Source organism: Rutilus rutilus, assembly GCF_951802725.1.
Source record: "Rutilus rutilus genome assembly, chromosome: 1".
NCBI classification, from domain to species: Eukaryota; Metazoa; Chordata; class Actinopteri; order Cypriniformes; family Leuciscidae; genus Rutilus; species Rutilus rutilus.
In genome coordinates this window covers 695253-708744 of record NC_140209.1, presented here as the reverse complement: position 1 = coordinate 708744, position 13492 = coordinate 695253, and the positions used below count along the sequence as shown (strand labels likewise).

At 40.6% G+C, this 13492-nt stretch overlaps 1 protein-coding gene across 4 annotated transcripts in view; it reads right to left on the bottom strand.

Moving 5' to 3' along the window:
- LOC311301404 (uncharacterized protein) overlaps positions 1 to 13492 on the bottom strand; it is a 222389-nt gene that overhangs the window by 135066 nt on the left and 73831 nt on the right. The window lies entirely within an intron of this gene.

The following is a 13492-nucleotide window of genomic DNA, read 5'->3' as shown; positions in this document are numbered from 1 at the left end:
CTCATTGGACGCGACGTCACGCGCAAGGCTCAGCCATAGGCTGCTGCAGTTGCCGCAGAGCAGCCAATGGGCACGCGATTCGCCTGCCCTAGGTCTGCAGGCTGCCGCACTGCGTTGACAAGGTTTAAAAAATTAAGGATAATTTTTGGCTTCAGTATCTCGAGAAAGGAGACTTTCCCGCAGCGTAAGCTAGCTTACGCAATACGAGAGAACCTCTCGTAAGAGAACAAGTCATTTTGATTATTTATATTTTATTTTCATAATAATATTAAGCAGTTCGCATGTGTCCTTGAAATTGCTGTCCACCCTGTCATTATGGGGTAAACTCCCCTTTAAGAAACCAACTGATGTACTCAGTGACATCCCCTCCCCCATTTGGTCTTTCTTCAGGAGGTTAAAACATCTGCAACACACACAGAAAGTATCTACACTTATATTTCCTAATTTTCATCATATTGTGTTTGTAGTTGCATGTTGTCAAGCTTAACATGTCCACCCTGTCATTGTGAAATATTAATTAATATAAAAACTTTTCAGAAATTCTAAATATACATTTTAAACAGTGCACAGTCAGCTTCAACAGTGAATCACTTTGCTAACTGCTGTACACCATGTGCTCATTAAATACTAACTTTAGCCAAAAAATGTCCACCCTGTCACATGACAGGGTGGACATGGTTCATGACAGGGTGGACATTTGCAACTCCTGAAAATCAGCCTGAGCCAGGCCCCTCCTTCGTCTATATTGGTTAAGGGTTTCTTGAAGGTCCTGTTGTTTTTAAAATGTTCCCCCGTTCTAGTTCACCCATTAAAGCATTTGTCCACCCTGTCACTTTGTTGTCCACCCTGTCATTTTCAACTTTTATGATGAAAATAAACTAATTATTTTAACAAGTTAACAAAACCTTGTGTGTGATTTCTTAATAAACAAATGAGGGCAGGTTAGTATTGTTTTAAAGTTTGACTAAATATCTTTGTTGTTAGATTTTATTTAGAATAGAATGTGCAACTATCGCATATTTTATTGGGCAATACATATTTAAGCAGTACTTCATTATTATCAAAATACTTTTACCATTAACTAAAATGTTTTGTTGGGAAAGGGACACATTCTCTTTCCTCAGATCTACATTTTATAATCACTATGCAATGAAAATGTATTTATTCTACTATGAGTTTGTCCATGACAGGGTGGACATATTTTATGGTTTGCTCGTATATTGTCAGCTTGCAGTTAATTTATAAAAAGTGCTGGAGCTTGACCAATATGCATTTCTAACATCCTAATGTCTCCTTAATACAACACATATGAAGTTAAATGGAAAATCTCAGCTTTTTTTGTGGAAATTGTGAAGTCTCAAAGGCACTTTATGGTGATTTTGACCCATCTGTTATATATTATTTATTTTAATAGTTCAAAAAGTACAATCAATGTTCAAATTTCGATTTTTTAAGAATTGTTGAAAGGTGTCTTTGGTAACACTTTACAATAAGGTTCATTAATTAGCATTAACTACCTTTGTTAAGATTAACTAATAATGAACAATACTTCTACAGCATTTACTAATCTTAGATAATATTAATTTCACCATTTACTAATACGTTATTAAAATGAAAGGTTGTATTTGTTAACATTAGTTAATGCACTGTAAACTAACATGAACAAACAATGAACAGCTGTATTTTTATTAATTAACTTTAAAAAAGATTAATAAATACTGTAACAAATGTATTTCTCATTCTTAGTTCATGTTAGTTAATACATTAACTAATGTTAACTAATGAACCTTATTGTAAAGTGTTACCGTGTCTTTTTAATAAATGCAACACGTTCCCTAAGTCATGTGAAATAATCGTGTTACATAATCGTGATTTCAATACTGTCCAAAATAATCGTGATTATGATTTTTTCCATAATCGAGCATTGTCTGTTCATTCCTGTTTTTAGCATCTTTTTTCAGTTTGAATGATTGCTATAATTTTCTTAATAAACCTCTGCAGTTGTGTTTAATAAGTCTCCTTTAGTGGCGCTTCTGAAGCCAGACTGGTTGTTGTCCAGGAGGATGTTCTGTGTGAGAAATGTAGATAGTTGGTCGAAAACGACTCGTTCAAGTGTTTTAGCAAAGTGGTCCAGGAGTTCAGGGAGGCGGAAGTTAAATCAGTGGTGCTTGAGAAATACATCCCAGATCTTCCAGAGCATTTGTAGTGTTGATAAAGGAGTCTGGATCTGATATATTTGAACTGTATAAACTGTGTTCAGAGCAGATGTGTGTTGAGCCAGTGTGGTTAACAGTATACCCACGTCTCAGACGTCTCACACATGTAAAGCAACACTTCACAGTGGGACAGTTTCACCAACAGCAACTCTAGCAGAATTTAAACACTGAGTTGGTCAGAACAGAGGAAGTTAATAACCACAGGAGGAGCTGATGATGTTAAAGTCTTTACAAAGGGGACTTTACAAATGCTCACATAATATAAGCATTTTAGAGCTTATAATATGAATAATGCTCAACGTTAAGTATGAAGTAAATGAATGATGATCATAAACAACCGCTAACAAATCTGGATAAACAGAATCACACAAGAATTAGACAAAATACAAATCTAGAAATAAAAGAGCAATGAACTAGACTCTTACCTGTCATCCCTATTTATGAGCAAACACTGGAAGATTACATAAGCTTGAATGATTGCAGCTCATGAATGCTTTAGACTACAGTCCTAGCCATGGTTTCTTTTAAAAGACACTTAGGAGGTTTTGGTCAAGTCAAAGCAAGTAGCAATATAACTGGAAAAACCCCAGAGGTTTACATTTATTTTAAGCACTTTACTTGCAGTTTAAACAAGCAAAACGGCCCACAGTGTTAGTGTTTGCAGTAAAGAGCTATATTAGAATAACACACACACATCAATGTCTGCCATGAAGAGTCGTTAACTTAAGATTTCACTCATTTCTTTCTAAAACATATAGTACATTGTGAATGCTAATAACATTCCTGATGGTAGTCAACAGACCTGTTGGTAGTCCGGCTACTGATGCACTTCAAACTGTAATTAATATTCTGCAACAGTAATATTCTATAGTCTCTAAATAAATTCTATAAATCTCTGGCTGGGCCGAGTCCTTGGTCAAGCATTTGTGTTACAAAATGCAACACGTCACGTGTCAAGCGCTTGACATGAGCCTCCTCCACTCGCACATCACACCAGGGCCAGGATAATAGGCTTTAAAAATATTTATTTTGTTTAAAAAATATTCTATATTCTAAAACCTTGTTTTATTATATTAGAGTAGTAGGCCTACTCCTCCTAGGCTATCCAAAGTTCATTCTTGCTCATTTTCAGTGAACATCACTGTTCACGTTTTTATTTTTTATTTTTTACGTTTCTTCATTCGGATCCATTTGCGATCCATTCCATTCTGAATAAAAAACAACACAGCTTACATGCTTTGTCCTTGTTGCATTAAGATAATAATTAATAATGCACGCACCATTATCCGTGAACTTGATAAATGTTGCAGATATGTTTTACTATGCACAAACAAATCATAGGTGTGATTGGCAAAGGACAAAAAAGCAGGAAAATATACGGCGTTCAATATTATTTTGTGTAGATCCATGTCCGAGGCAGTTCGACTTAACAAGCGCATTTCTTTACACATGCACACACACACACACACGCGCGCGCGCGCGCAATGAATTGGAAACACTCAGTCTGCGCCAGTGGACGCGCACCATTATGAATGCCTGTGCAGCAATGAAACAACGGCAAGCACACACGCAACTTCTACAGAAGACTGTATTCTCGTACTGTTTTGACTTTATTCTCGACATGTTTCGACTTTAATCTCGAAATGCTAGATTTTTTTTATTAATTTTTTATGGATTTCTTTCTTTCTTTCTTTCTTTTTTCGTTGCGGTTCAGGGCTTCCGTAGGCTATTCTGATAATGCTATGACATTTTCTCGTTGTGCAGCTGGCTCTAGAGGCAGTATTTTCTAACCATGTCGGGGGAGTCCTCTTACGAGAGGTTCTCTCGTGTTGCGTAAGTTGCTTACGCTACGGGTAAAGTCATCTTTTCTCGAGATATGAAGCCAAAAGATTATCCTTAATTTTTGTATTTATTGTCAACGTAGTCCAGCAGCTAGCAGACCTAGAGCAAGCTATCTAGCGCGCTCATTGGCTGCCCTGTGGCAACTGCAGCCCGCCAGAATGGGGGTGGCTTAGCGTATAAAAGGACGGGCTCGGGGGCTGCTTACCTGATTTTCATCTCTTCAGCGAAGCTCTCCGCATCGCTGGATCCTGAGAGAAGCCGCCGCCGTTGAAGCAAGCGACTAGCAAGCTAAGGACAGCATCTGAGGAAGCCGGTCGTCTTCGACGCCTTCAGCCATCCGTGCCTGCTGCGCTATCCGGCGACAGTATCCTTTGCTTCCGCTGTGTGTTCGCCGCTGCAATGCACACTTTCTAAAGAGCACGAGGCGTTTGATTCAAAATGCCTTGCAATTCCTGCGGCTCTTGCAGAGCCCCGCTCAGCATCGGAGACCGCCATGTTATCTGCGCTCTCTGCCTGGGACGAGACCATGCAGCCCTCGCTCTGTCTGCGGGAGGCTGTGTCCATTGTGAAGAACTGACAATGTCGACCCTGCGGGCTCGACTTGACATGTTCAATGCCGAAGCTGTCACTCCGCCTGTCTCTGGTGGGCCGCGCAAGAAGAAGCGCCACTCCCAGAGGCCACCGGAGTCCGATGCGGCCTCTAAGTGCTCGCCGGAGCCTTTCCCTCAAGCCTCGCTATCTCCCTCTCCGCCCCCCCTCCCCGACGCGCAGCTGCCGGCTTCCGCCCTCACTGCCGTCGCCTCAGGGGATGAAGCGGACGGAGACGTGAACCACCAGGGCGGTGTCAGATCCAGAAATCTCTGCGTTCTGGCGGAACGCCTCCTCGTTTGGGTTCAGCACTCACTGCGCTCGCTGAGAGCCGCGCATGTGCCTGGCCACCTGAACAATGGTCCAGACAGACTGTCCAGGGACAACGTTCCGCCGGGAGAATGGTCCCTGCATCCTCAGACAGTCCAGTTGCTGTGGCGCCTTTTCGGCAAAGCAAACGGGAGAATCAGGGAAGCACGCCACTCGGTGCTCCTCATAGCCCCGCGATGGGAGAACCAAGTCTGGTTCCCAGAGCTGATGCGGCTGTCAAACTTAGCCCCATGGCCGATTCCGTTGAGAAGAGATCTCCTCTATCAAGCCGGCGGTTCGATTTGGCATCCTCATCCAGAGCGTTGGTCTCTGCATGCATGGATAATCAACGGATACCCGTTGCCTTGCCAGAAGGGGTTGTGAACACGATCACGCAGTCTAGAGCTCCTTCTACGAGAAGGCTATACGTGTCTAAATGGTCTGTGTTTACCAAATGGTGCACCGCCAAAGATCTAGACCCTCAAACTTGTGGGGTCTCGTGGGTGCTTTGCTTCCTTCAAGAGCTGCTGGAAATGGGCAGGTCCCCTCCACGCTCAAAGTATATGTTGCGGCTATTGTAGCATTCGCAGAGTCGACACGCGGCCAGTCAATAGGAAGGAACGAGCACATCATCCGCTTCCTTAGAGGAGCCAGGAGGATGAATCCCCCACGGCCCCCGTCGGTTCCTATTTGGGATCTTTCTTTGGTCCTGGAGGCCCTGAAAGCGCATCCCTTTGAACCTTTAAAGACAGTGGATCTGAAATACCTTTCGCTCAAAACCGTTTTTCTGATAGCCCTGTCATCAGTCAAACGCGTGGGTGACTTACACGCGTTATCTGTTAACGCCGCGTGTCTCGAGTTCGGACCTAATGACTCTAAAGTCATTCTCAAACCGAGACATGGTTATGTCCCCAAGGTGATTGGCACTCCCTTCAGAGCACAGGTCATTTCTCTATCGGCTCTACCGGCATCCGGTTGGCGCTCGGAGCAGCTCTTTGTTACGTTTGGTGGGCGCACCAAGGGTCTCACCACCTCGAAACAAAGTCTGTCCAGATGGATAGTGGACGCTATCGCGGCAGCATACGCGTCTAAAGACCTGCAGTGCCCTCTGGGCATCAGGGCTCATTCCACCAGAGGCATGGCCTCATCGTGGGCTTGGTCCAGTGGGATTTCTATTCATGACATTTGTATGGCGGCAGGCTGGGCCTCCCCCTCTACATTTGTTAGGTTCTATAACCTGGAAGTTCCCGCCCTGCAGGCTAAACTTTTGTCAGTCTAAGTCGTGTGTATGTTCTGCCCAGATTGCTTGTGTGCAGACTACCTTCACTTGATTTAGCTCTCCTGGTTGAGCTGCACTATAAAGGGTTGATATTTTCTCAGTACGGACCGGCTGCGCCGCTCTGTATTCCCCTACTGTGTGCTTATGTACATGTGCTGGACCACTCTGTTGGCCGCTTTATTCCCACTTATCTGTGTCCCCCGGGCGTTTCCCCTGGGACTTATGTGGTGGATGCTTGGCGCTTGATGAAAACCAGGTAAGCAGCCCCCAAGCCCGTACTTTTATATGCTAAGCCACCCCCATTCTGGCAGGCTGTGACGCATGAGGGCGCGACGTCATGCAGGGCTCAGTGGTAGGCTGCTGCAGTTGCCGCAGGGCAGCCAATGAGCGCGCTAGACAGCCCGCTCTAGGTCTGCTAGCTGCTGCACTGCGTTGACAATAAAAAAAAAAATTAAGGATAATTTTTTGGCTTCATATCTCGAGAAAAGATGACTTTACCCATAGCGTAAGCAACTTACGCAATACTCGTTCCCTCTTCTAGAGAGAACCGAGGTTACGTTAGGTAACCGAGTACGTTTTATGCGTGTGCGTTTTAGAGTAATGTCACTTGCCAGGTCATGTAAGGGCTAGACCAGTGGTTCTCAACTCCAGTCCTCGTGACCCACTGCTTCTGCACATTTTGTATGTCTCTCTTATCTGACACACTCAGTTCAGTTCATGGAGTCTCTCCTAATGAGCTGATGATCTGGTTCAGGTGTGTTAAATAAGGGAGACATACAAAATGTGCAGAGCAGCGGGTCACGAGGACTGGAGTTGAGAACCACTGGGCTAGACTACAGAATTTATTATACTTGTCAGAACGAAAATAGGAACTCCACTATGTCTCTCTTTACATTTATTCTGTCCCGTTGTTGGCTTCAGCTAAGAAAAGAAATAGTTCGCCCCACACGTCCAAAATTCTTAGTACACTTTAGATAACCTTCCGCAACGAGTGCAGGCTCTTTGGTGGAGCTCTGCTTTGAATGAAGTTCCATCGTGACAAATGAATGGACTACTTGCGGAGTGACATGAAGACATTAATCAGAGGCACAAAAAACGTTGACAGCGGTGAGCGGTCATTATGTTTACCAATACCCGAACCGTGCTTTCCGCGCAACCCGCAAAAAAAATTAAATAAAAAATAACGGATTTGCATGATTTACGAGAGAGTCATTTTCAGGTCGGAAAAGACGGATTTCCTGATTTATCCGGAAGAATCACACCCCTGCAAATGCCTTTCAACTTATGTGTGCAAAATTCTGAATTAAATGAATGTGCAGCAATTTGTACAAATAGAGAGTCTGTAGGCCTACTATACTATACCATGTTGTAGCCATTAAAGGGACAATGTGTAGCTTTTTAGGTATTTTATTATCTAAAATCAATATTTTTATTCATAAATATGTCCTCAATGGTGTACAAATACCTCTGCCAATGATCTGACTTATCCTTGTAAACGAAGAATTTATTATCTTTATATACATGGGACGGGTAGGTCCACGGAGGCTTCCATGTAGTTCCGCCATCTTGAAAAACTATAATAGCAGAGAGGGACAAAAAGTACTAGGCCAACGTGTTTCCACAACGCGTTTTCGTTCAGAGCCAGCGTCACGTGACTGAAACCAGCAGAAACGGAGGAGCAGAGAAGAGGCGATTGTCACTGCCCCGGCAAGTTTAAAAGGCTGCACTGCACGGTTATTTATAATGGAGGACCATACAAATGCTGAGTCACAGGATAAGGAGTCGTCGAAAAAGTCCAAAATAGACCGTAAAAGGAAATGTGACCGGAGATTACAAAAAACAAGGGTTAATGTCGGGATAGCTAATGCAGGAGAAAGCTTTCAAAAGAGACACTGAAGTTGCCTGCTTTCTTCTCGACAGGTAAGTCAATGTTACGGTCTTAATTACAAGCTTTTTTTTCATTGCTTGGTTGTGCACTTTATTATATAGACAGTAGAACATTTATAGTTAAAAGTTAAACAGGCTCTTTGACGAATAGCAGCTATTGAGTAAAGTAGAGAAGGCCCTAAAAACATGGTTGTAAGTTTTGTTTGTTCAAAACTGTAACATTCGTTTGTTCGTTGTGTCAAGTTGCAGTTTGTTTGAAATAACAAACCAGTTCACCTGAAGGAAAACTCGATGAAGTGCTATAATAAGACATCCTGTCATAGCTTTTTGGTACATAACGGCTACCGTAGTTGCAACACACATTTGAACAAGCGAGGCGCTGGAGAGCACTATTTGTTTGAATGCAAAATACAATTTCACCGCTAGATGGGAGAAAATCCTACACAATGTCCCTTTAAATAAGATCATAACTTAGGGCTTAAAGGGATAGTTCACCCATTTACTCACCCTTATGTTTTTCCAAACTTCCATGAGTTTCTGTCTTGTGTGGAACTTCCATAGTATGGAAAAAATACTATGGAAGTCAATGGGGACCAGCAACTGTTTGGTTACCAATATTCTTCAAAATATCTCTTGTGTTCATCAGTAGAAAGAGGCTCATGCATGTTTGAAACAACATGAGGTTGAGTAAATGAAGACAGAATTTTCAATTTTGGGTGAACAATCCCTTTAAAGGAGAACTAATTTTTTTGTAAATTTGGAGTGCTGTCAGTACAGAGAACAACGACAAAAATCGGTGTTGCCTACACCGTGTTATCCTCTTTTTAAAATTTGCACCCTGTTGACTTAAATGGGGCAAGTTTTAAACCTGCTTTTAGCCTCTTAACATCCTTGATGTGTCATTACAAGTGCCCAGCCATGTTAGATGATTCCTTCAGAGTGAACACGGTGAATCTGACTGCAGTAGATGTGAAAGATATGAATAAAAGTGATGTTAATTCAGCCAGCGCACATACCTGTATTTACTTCCTGTTTTCGGTCGAAGTCCACAGTAGTCGACTGTCGAGTTCACGCGAACGTTTAGTTACCTATGATCACGCGCGTGAACTCGACAATCGCTCGACAAAAACTCTTTGTTCTCTGTACTGACAGCACTCCAAATTTACAAAAAAATGAGCTCAATGTTAAACTTGACCGGAGTTCTCCTTTAAGATAGGACATTTATGCAATTTGGTCCCTGTACATTTAATTACGTGGTCAAAATGAACACAGATTGACATGAAAATATAATAATCTCAACATAAATGCATTTAATTAAATAAAATGTAGTAATCCCACCATAAATGTATTTAATTAAATACTACTATTTTTCACAGTCATCTTTTTACTTTAAGACCGGGGTAAAGCAAGGAAAACTACAATTTACCTCAACAAGGCGACATTATGAACAACACTCATCTCATTCGTGGAGGTGGAAAAACAAGTTCTTTGTGACAAGCAAGATTTATTGTATATTAAAATTTAAATGCAAAAGAAAAGGCATGAGAGTCGGCTGTTTTTGTCAATTTTAAGTTTAAATTTAAAATGTTTGCGATTTTAATATAAGTACATGGTTAAATATTTTACCACTTGCTTGAGCAACTTAATATAGAAATCTATATAGAAGTAATGCATTGAATAATACGTTGTTTAAATTGTGTTTAAACATGAATACGTCTATTAAAGAGTGTATATGTGTACAAAGAGAATCTCAATGCTGACTAAACTTTTTTTTAATAAAAGTTGCTGATAACTGGATTTGAAATAAAAATAGTGAGTAAGTGTTTGTGGTACAGCCGTGGATCAGTTGCACACTGCAAACGCAGCATATGTGAAAGCACTCTAGCGTGCTGCTCCTGCACCGCATACACTGCGCACGGAGGATGTGTGAAACGAGCGTTAACCTCTGCTTTCTCAGCTTACACATCACACTCCATTGTTATGGTAGCCATTTCAGTAGATTTACTCACTAACATTGTTGTGGAAACACAATAAGAATGGAAACTAAAAGATGGTAAGATCGTGCTACTTGGGAAAAACAATCTCAGCGTTAGTCAGAATAAAATCAAACGTTTGCAATTTATTGACCAGGTAATGAATTCAAAATCCAATTCGTAAGAATAAAATCATCAGTTAAGCAAATCATATCAACAATTCAGAAATAGAGGAATTTGTAGAAATGATTACCTGGCAACAAACATTACACACAGCAGTTGTGTGGGAAGTCAAGTCAAGTCAAGTATATTTGTATAGCGCTTTTCACAATACAGATTGTATCAAAGCAGCTTCACAGTATTAAATTAAAATAATACAACAAGGTTTGTTTCTAGTGGAATTTATTGATTGATAAAATTAAATATCCCCAAAATATCCCCAACTGAGCAAGCCAAAGGCAACAGTGGCAAGGAACCGAAAAAACTCCATCAGGTGACCTAATGGTGTCCTAAAACTCCATCAGGTGACCTAATGGTGTCCTAAAACTCCATCAGGTGACCCAATGGAGAAAAAAAAACCTTGGGAGAACCCAGGCTCAGTCGGGGGCCAGTTCTCCTCTGGCGTTTATGAACTAGAGACAGGATTTAACTGTAAGATTAAAAATATATGAATGCCTGGCTGAAGAGATGCGTCTTTAATCTAGTTTTAAACTGGGAGAGCGAGTCTGAGCAACGAACAGTATCAGGAAGACTATTCCAGAGTTTTGGGGCTAAATGTGAAAATGCTCTCCCTCCTTTGGTGGTTCTGGATATCCTAGGTATGACCAAAACCCTCGAATTTAATGATCTTAAAGAGCGCGATGGATTATAGGGCGATAGAAGATCCGTTAAATAGACTGGAGCTAGGCCGTTTAGGGCTTTATAAGTCAGTAGCAATACCTTGTAATTAATACGGGACTTTATAGGTAACCAATGTAGTGATGATAAAATCGGTGTTATATGATCATATTTTCTTGATCTAGTAAGAACTCTAGCGGCGGCATTTTGGACTAACTGTAGCTTTTTTATTGAGGATGCAGGACAACCAGCTAATAAAGCATTACAGTAATCTAGTCTCGAGGTCATGAATGCATGAACTAACTTTTCTGCATCAGAAACTGATAGCATATTACGTAGCTTAGCAATGTTTCTAAGGTGGAAAAAGGCTGTTTTTGTAACATATGAAATATGATTTTCAAAAGACAGGTTGCAATCGAGTATAACACCCAGGTCTTTTACTGTAGAGGATAAAGTAACAGGACATCCTACTATATTAAAGTTGTATTGTGAGAGGTTTTGTGGGCGGTTTTTTGAACCGATAAGTAGTACCTCTGTCTTGTCTGGATTTAATAAAAGAAAATTACACGTCATCCAATCTTTTATATCTTTAACACACTCTGTCAATTTGGATAATTTAGCGTTTTCATCCGGCCGTGTTGAAATATAGATTGGAGTGTCATCAGCATAACAATGGAAACTAATTCCATGTTTCCTTATAATATTTCCAAGTGGCAGCATATATATTGAGAATAACAGAGGGCCTAACACAGATCCCTGCGGCACTCCATAGTTTACTGGAGTTATGATCGATTTTTCTTCATTTAAATAGACAAAATGGTAGCGGTCAGATAAGTATGATCTAAACCAGCTTAATGCTTGTTCTTGAACACCAGTATAATTTTGTAGTCGATCTAAGAGTATTGTGTGATCTATAGTATCGAACGCAGCACTAAGATCAAGTAAAACTAATATTGAGATACAGCCTTGGTCAGAAGCTAATAGTAAATCATTTGTGATTTTAACGAGCGCAGTTTCAGTGCTATGATGCGGTCTGAATCCTGACTGAAACTTTTCATAGATGTCATTTTCTTGCACGAAAGAGCCCAGTTGAGCGGACACAATTATTTTATTTTTTTATATTTTAGACATAAATGGAAGATTTGAAATGGGTCTATAATTTGCTAGGTTATTATGATCTAATTGTGGTTTCTTAATGAGTGGTTTTATAACTGCCAGTTTAAATGTTCTTGGAACATGACCTAAAGATAAAGACGAGTTAATAATATTGAGGAGAGGCTCTTCCACTACAGGTAACACTTCTTTCAGTAGTTTAGTTGGTATAGGATCTAATAAACATGTTGTTGTTTTAGATGAAGTGATAAGTTTATTTAACTTTTTGTTCTATAGTTGTAAAGCACTGTAATTGCTCTTGCGGGGTGATAATTGAGGCTGAATTATAAGGCGCGATTGAGGATTGAACGTTTACAATTGTGGTTCTGATGTTTTCTATTTTCTCAGTGAAGAAGTTCATGAAATCATTACTACTAAACTGTAACGGGATATTTTGTTCAGGTGACGTCTGTTTATTTGTTAGTCTAGCCACGGTGTTAAATAAAAACCCTGGATTATTTTGGTTATTTTCTATTAGTTTGTGGAGGTGCTCAGCCCTGGCCGCTTTTAGGGCCTTTTTATAACGTGACATACTGTCTTTCCACGCGATTCTAAAGACCTCTAAATTAGTTTGTTTCCATTTACACTATAAATTACGGGTTTCTCTCTTTAGAACATGCGTAGTATTGTTGTACCACGGTGCTTTAATTTTCTCTCTGACCTTTTTTAATTTAACGGGTGCAACAATATCCAATGTTCCAGAGAGAATGGTGCTCATAGTGCTAGTTAATTCCTCTAGTTCATCTGTTTGTTTGGGTTCACTGAGCAGCTGAGACAGATCAGATAAGCAATTTGAGAAATTATCTATGGTGGATGGAAGGATTGTTCTGCCTGGTCGATAACGCGGAGCAGCATGATATATTACAGCAGTACGTAATATGCAAGTTACCATGTAATGGTCAGTGACATCATCACTTTGTGGAATGATATCTATATCGGTTGGATCGGTTCCATATGATATAATTAAATCGAGTGTATGATTAAGACGATGAGTTGGTCCGGTGACGTTTTGCTTGACCCCAAAGGAATTTAATAAATCTATAAACGCAGCCCCTAACGCATCATTTGAATTATCTACGTGTATGTTAAAATCTCCAACAATTAATGCTTTATCGACGTTGACCAATAGATCTGAGAGAAAATCTGCAAACTCTTTTAGGAAACCAAACCTACAGAAACCTCAACCTACAGACTCCCTAACTTTTCTGTTCCTTTTCCTTATAAACCCAGATAATTCAATATTCTTACCAAATTGTGGCGTCTGTCATTATAATTAGATTTTGGTTCCCTATTGAGGGGCTTCACAACTGTGAGATCAGAATTTGTACTTGAATGGGTTCTTGTTTTACATACAGGAGGTATAGTCTGAATGGAGGATCTTGGGGAGGGAACACCTTTTAGGGACACAT